Source organism: Camelus dromedarius, chromosome 3 (assembly GCF_036321535.1).
Source record: "Camelus dromedarius isolate mCamDro1 chromosome 3, mCamDro1.pat, whole genome shotgun sequence".
NCBI lineage: Eukaryota > Metazoa > Chordata > Mammalia > Artiodactyla > Camelidae > Camelus > Camelus dromedarius.
Window position 1 is genome coordinate 64,921,565 of NC_087438.1, and position 6,000 is coordinate 64,927,564.

A 6,000-nucleotide genomic window follows, 5' to 3' on the forward strand; every position below is an offset into this window, starting at 1 on the left:
TCCAGTGGAGTAAATGGACACCATGGAGGGTGACAGCATTGAGCTGTCTTCTTGCTTGTCACCAGGTAAGGAGACCTGAGCAGCAGGAGCCTAAGGAGGCTGGAAGAAGTCAGCTTGCAGCTAGATCTGCCACAAGGGGGAAACTGTGTGGGAGAGACCTTCTCTGAAGAGCTTAACTATGAGCCTCAAAGAGCATGCATTCAGATGCTAGCCACTCAAAAGCTAGTGTTGGCCAGGAAGCTGTGACCATTCACAGAGTGAGGGCCACAATGTAAGCAGTTACGAGACGTTTGCCTATTTTCCCTGTTGTCCCTCCCAGTCCCCAGCCTTAAAAAAGGAGAGGGAGAGATATCGCAGAACCAATCATGTCCCTCCCCTGTCTACTCTAAGAGCCAGTGGGGACCAGAGTGAAGAAGCAGATATGCCCACCACAGGTGCCCCCCCAGGCAGCTATGGGGGTGGGGTTTGAGTTGATATGAGATAAGAATTTTAAACTAGATTTGTCGAGACTCCTAATAACTAAAGGTGAATAGAAAACTGTGGGATCTGTTCATCTTCTGTGCACCCAGTAGGAGAAGAGAGATCGGACACAGCATAGTTATGTCACAGTCAGTGAAAAATAAAAACACTCCAGGTTAGTTTCCCACAACTTCATCTACTTGAATATGTATAGACCATCTCTAGAGGGACACACAAGAAAGGGGGAGCATGCTGGGAAACAAGCTGCAAACAAGCTGCTGGAAAACAAGCCTCTGGAAAGTGAACAGCTGGAAAACAAGCCACACCTAAATTTCCATGAACTTAAAATGTAAAATTCACACTTGCTTGCTTAAAATGCACATGCTTGCTTTGTTTTAATGTTTTACACAGTAGATGACCTATAGCACGTATTATGCTAAAGAAAATTTGTGGTGAGCAATCCTGAGATTGACCATAAGGCACGAAGAGGGCAGGTATTTCCTTAGGGTAAAACAATGGATGGTCCTGGAAAGCCAGATAATCTACTAACAGAACTTTGTTCTGGCGTGAAAGCATGCGGTTAAGCCCAGGGGAAATATTTGCTATCTCCAGTTGTCTGGGAGGAGGCAATAACAGGATAGATAGAAATTTTGCATACCCCGAGGTGGGTATTGTTCCTGGAAGGGACAGGCCTGAAATTAATCAGTTAATCAGCAAGCAGAACTTAGTGCTTATCGCATGGAATATCTAAAGCCTCACCTCTTTGATTGCATTTTTTTCTGAGCTGTATACTCCTAATAAATATGATGTCAACCAGGCTTTCGGGACTCCGGACCCACAGGATCTTAAGAGTCCCCTGGTCCCATCTTTGCTCTTTACTATGTCTCTTTGTTTCTTAATTCTTGCATCACCCGTCCTCAGACTCAGTCCTGAGCTGCGATGGACGCAGCAGGAGCAGAGACTGATTCTTGGAGGATGACTTGGGGACTGAATGCAGGTCAGGAACGAGAGGCATACATACCTCCTGCATACCTTTTGCACTGCTTTTTGTTTGCTTGTTATTATATACATGTATTACACACAGTCAGCAGAAGGCATGCCAGAAGCAGTGAGATGGAAGAGAAGTGATAGAAGTAGAGACATGCAAGACCCTTAGATCTCAGGAAGAGTTGGCCAAGTTCACCTCTTTAAGGAAATGGGCTGACACTGAGGTGCAAAACCCAAATTCCTTTTTGCCCCAGCCAGAACGGGGTGCAGGAGTGGTGGGGGCTGCTCTGCACGCAGTTTGCTACGGAGAAGCAGAAGAGGTGGGGATGAATCTGGATGCTCACGTATAAGCCTCGTGCTGGAAGCAGCCCTTCCCAGTGGCAGGGATAGAAGAGGGACTGCAGTGCACACAGATCTCCACCTGCCTGTCCTGCTGCCTGAAGGACCCTCTCACCCACGTCCTGGATCATATGGACATTCCAGAAGGCTTGGAATCTGACCTGGGTCTTCTCCTTAAATGGATCTCCTCGCCACATGCAAGGATGAGTAATCAAAAGGGAACTGTCACAAGATCTTTGTACAGCTGGTGCAAGAAGAAAGATGTGGGGGCAGGAAGAAAGGAAGTGTTACTAAATTATTAATATGTATGAGGATTTTCCTTGTGATGTTGTTGGTAATAATAATAACCACAACCCTAATTCCTGAGAATGATCCAAACACTCATAAGGAATTAAGTACACAAATGATGGTAATCTATATCACTGACTTAGTTTGAAATCATTAAACATAGTGAGTTATATCTGTATCTGCTAGTATGGAAAGATCTTCAAGATACATAATTTTAAGTGATTTATTTATTAAATAGGCAATGTGACGGCATTATGCAAAATCTAACAGTACAAAGTGGTATTAGTATACAGTGAAGGGGAGTTGCTCTTTCCGCCCCGTCTCCCAGCTGCTCAGATCCTCTCACCAGGAGCAGACACTGTTCCCAAATACTTGTGCCAGAATATATTATTGATATATATCAATTTGCATAAAGTTAAAAGATATGTATATACGTATGTGTGCAGATGTATGTATATAAAAATATATATTATATATAATGTATAATATGTATATACACACATATATGCAATACAATATATAAAAGCAATAGGTATTGTTTTTCTGAAAAGCAACTCAAGACCCTATTAATCAGTCAATTAATTGATTAATTTCTCCAATCATCTTTAGGGAAATGACTAGCAGTCGGATGAAGGCAGTGTAGCTTAATCAAGTTGGTAGTATTTTATTTTGAAAATATTTTAAATTATAAAATACATTCTCACTGTAAGAGTTTCAGACAATTTAAAAGTACTTAAAGTCACAATGACCACCGTTCAGGTGGTGGTTTGAGGCTGAGCAGGCAGAAGAACTAGGATGCCAGCCAGGAACCAGCGAGGACTGGTAGGACGCTAGGAACCAGGCAGAAGTCCAGTTGTAAAGCTGCAGGAGGCGCTGACCAGGCTGGCCCCCAGTGACGCTGGCCTCCAGGAATCCATGTCCTGTGTATCTCCGTCACACTGAGTGGGGCTGATCTGTGTGAACCACCAGGATATGGTGGAAGTGATGTGTGTGACTTCCGAGGCTAGGACCTAGAAGACACTGTGGCTTCTGCCTTGCTCTCTCTTGGATCACTTACTCTGCCTTACAGCTGCCATGCCATGAAGACACTCAAGCAGCCTCAGGGAGGGGGCCTTGAGGCAAAGAACTGAGACCTCCAGTCAACAGCCATTGAGTGAGCCATCCTGGAAGCAGAGCCCCCAGCCCTGCTTCAGATGAGAGCAGCCTCAGCCAACATGTTGACTGCAACCTTGTGCCAGAACCTAGGCCACACAATTGTCCCTGGATTCTTGACCCTCAAAAACTGTATGAAATAATAAATGCCTATTATTTTAGGCAGATAAGTCTTGGGGGAATTTGTGACTGATATGAAGGGCAAGGCACCCTGGGCCTCACCCCACAAACGACGGGGGAGCTTGATAGTCAGCTACTTCAGCACCATCTGCAGGGGGGGGCAGGACTTGTGCTAAAGTGGTCACTTGGGGGCAGCATAGGGTCAGATCAGCCTTCAGTTTAGAGGTCTTCAGAGCTTACATATGGGAAGGGGTGGGGCAATTTGGAGCTAGTGTGTGTGTGTGTGTGTGTGTGTGTGTGTGTGTTTACAATATGTAGATATGAGAATCAGTGTTGTTCCCTTGTGCCTTCTATCAAGGAAAAAAGAGCCCTGTTTTCTGTGCCCTTTGCTCCCAGGGTGACTATGAATCCTGCTTTAGTTATACCTTTCCAGTTTTTTTTAAAAGACTTTATTTTTTAAAGCAGCTTTAAGTTTAGTAAAAAATTGAGAGAGAGATACGGAGATTTCCCATATACCTCCTATCCCAAATGTGCATAGCCTCCCCCATTGTCAGCATCCCCCACCAGAGTAGTATGTTTGTTACAATTGGTAAACCCGCGCTGACACATCATAATCACCCGAAGCCCGCAGTACATTAGGGCTCCCTCGGTGTACATTCTGTGGGTCTGGACAAATGTACAATGACACGTATCTGCCCTACAGAGGGGTTTCACTGCCTTAAGAATCCTCTGTGCTCTGCTTATTCATTTTTCCCTCCCAAGTAGGAACTTCTAATTTCCCATATTATACTTTCTTCATTGAGTCTTTAGCATATGCATGTAACACTTTTATGTTTAATTTTTTTTTTCACTTATTTTAAAGTAGTGATTGGGCAGTAAGGGAGTGGAGAAAAGCAGTATAGGGTAGCCTTTAAAGAGCTGCGGCAGGAGAAAGGGAAGTGAGAAAGTGACAGGGCAATAGCTTAGCAGGACAGAGAAAAATGTCTTTAATATAAGGGAGCATTGAGTAGTTTCCTTTTTTTTTTTTTTTCAGAAGAAGGAGGAAAATACAGTGAGAAAGAGGATGCTTGCTGGAGGCTGGAGCACGGTCACAGACAGAGCTGAGGGTAGGGGACTGAGGGCCAGGCAGTGGGGTTCACCTTGGCTAGAAGGAGAGATACATCTTCAGGGGAATGTTGGGGTTCGAGGGAAAGATAGAGAGGGTTCTGGGGCTGAGGATGGGCAAGCCAGGTGGCAACAGTGAGAAGCCTAAGGGACATGGGACTCTAGACTCTGACACAAGGCTGAAACAGCAAATGAAACCAGGAGAAAATGGTGAAAGAGGAGAGTGGGGAGGGGTTAATGTCAAAATGAAGATGAAAAACTGGTTCAGTGGCAGGGATTAAAAAACAATTGTTACGGGAAATGACAGACCAGCAAGAAAAAAGCACCACTCAGAGGGTTGGAGTACTCAGATTTATTACGCCAGCGGACTCAGAGGGGCTTCTGCTCCAAAGCTCCGAGCACGTCCAAGACGTGTGCGTGAGGTTTTATAGGGTTAATTACAAGCTTGGGGTATTTGGCCAATAGGCATGGAACAGCTTTAGCAACATCATTATCACAAAAGTAGAGGCAGGGAGGCAGCAAACCAGCATTTCAAGGCCAGGTATGTCTCTTTGAAAATCCAGCTGGCTAGCAAAAAAACATGAACAGGGAATCAGCAAACCAACAATAATTAACTTAGATTTACAAGTTAGCCCAGCAGAACTCAGATCAGTAATCCAACACTTGTTACACTTAGATTTGTGAGTTAGCTTGTTAGCCCAGCCAGGCTTTTCCTTCACACAATAATTAAAAAAGAAAGTTACTGTCAGTGACAGGAAATTCACGCTCGGTAGCAAGCACTTGGCAGATGCTTGGCTGCATGACTAAATATGAGCAGCGATGTTGAAACAAATCAGAAATGTTGAAACAGAACTATAAAAGCTTTTTTAAAAAGCAAGTTAAAGCATTTCTTGGGAAACACAACTTTCCTTCGGCTAAAATGACCTTACAACTAAACGCGGTCTGTTTGCCTGGGGAGGCAGTACTAGAGGACAGCAGATCACTGAGACCAGTTAGCTACCAAAGCATCAAAACATGAAATTAATCCTTTCAGATAACCAAGTGTACAGCACCTGCCTTTTGTAGAGGTAGAAGCTACATTCACTCACACCTGGTTGTGCGAAAAATTCCTCACACGTGAGCTGAGACATTCAAAGGAAATGAATCACTCAGCGACAGAGCATCTTTAATGGAAAAAGACAGCTTGTCCCACCCAGAGACAGTCGCTGGGCACAAGTGAAAAGAGCTGTCATTTGAAATGACTTGTCCAAAGTGCTTAAGGTAAAACTGAAAGAAACTGAGACTGGAAAATAAAGATCTGAGCTGACAGTAACTATGGAACCACATTACCACAAGTGTCAGGAGATAGATCAAGAGGACACACCCTCCCATTTCTTCTATCCAACGTCCTTTTCCCATGTCGCAACTCTCAGATTTCATGATTGCTCCACAGGAAGGAAGTTCAATTAAAGATAGATAAATGCTCTTCAGTGGGCTTCTGATGAATGCATTGTGGCACATCCAAATGATGGACGAGGATGCAGTTGTTAATGTGTATCTCTCTCTATGTGC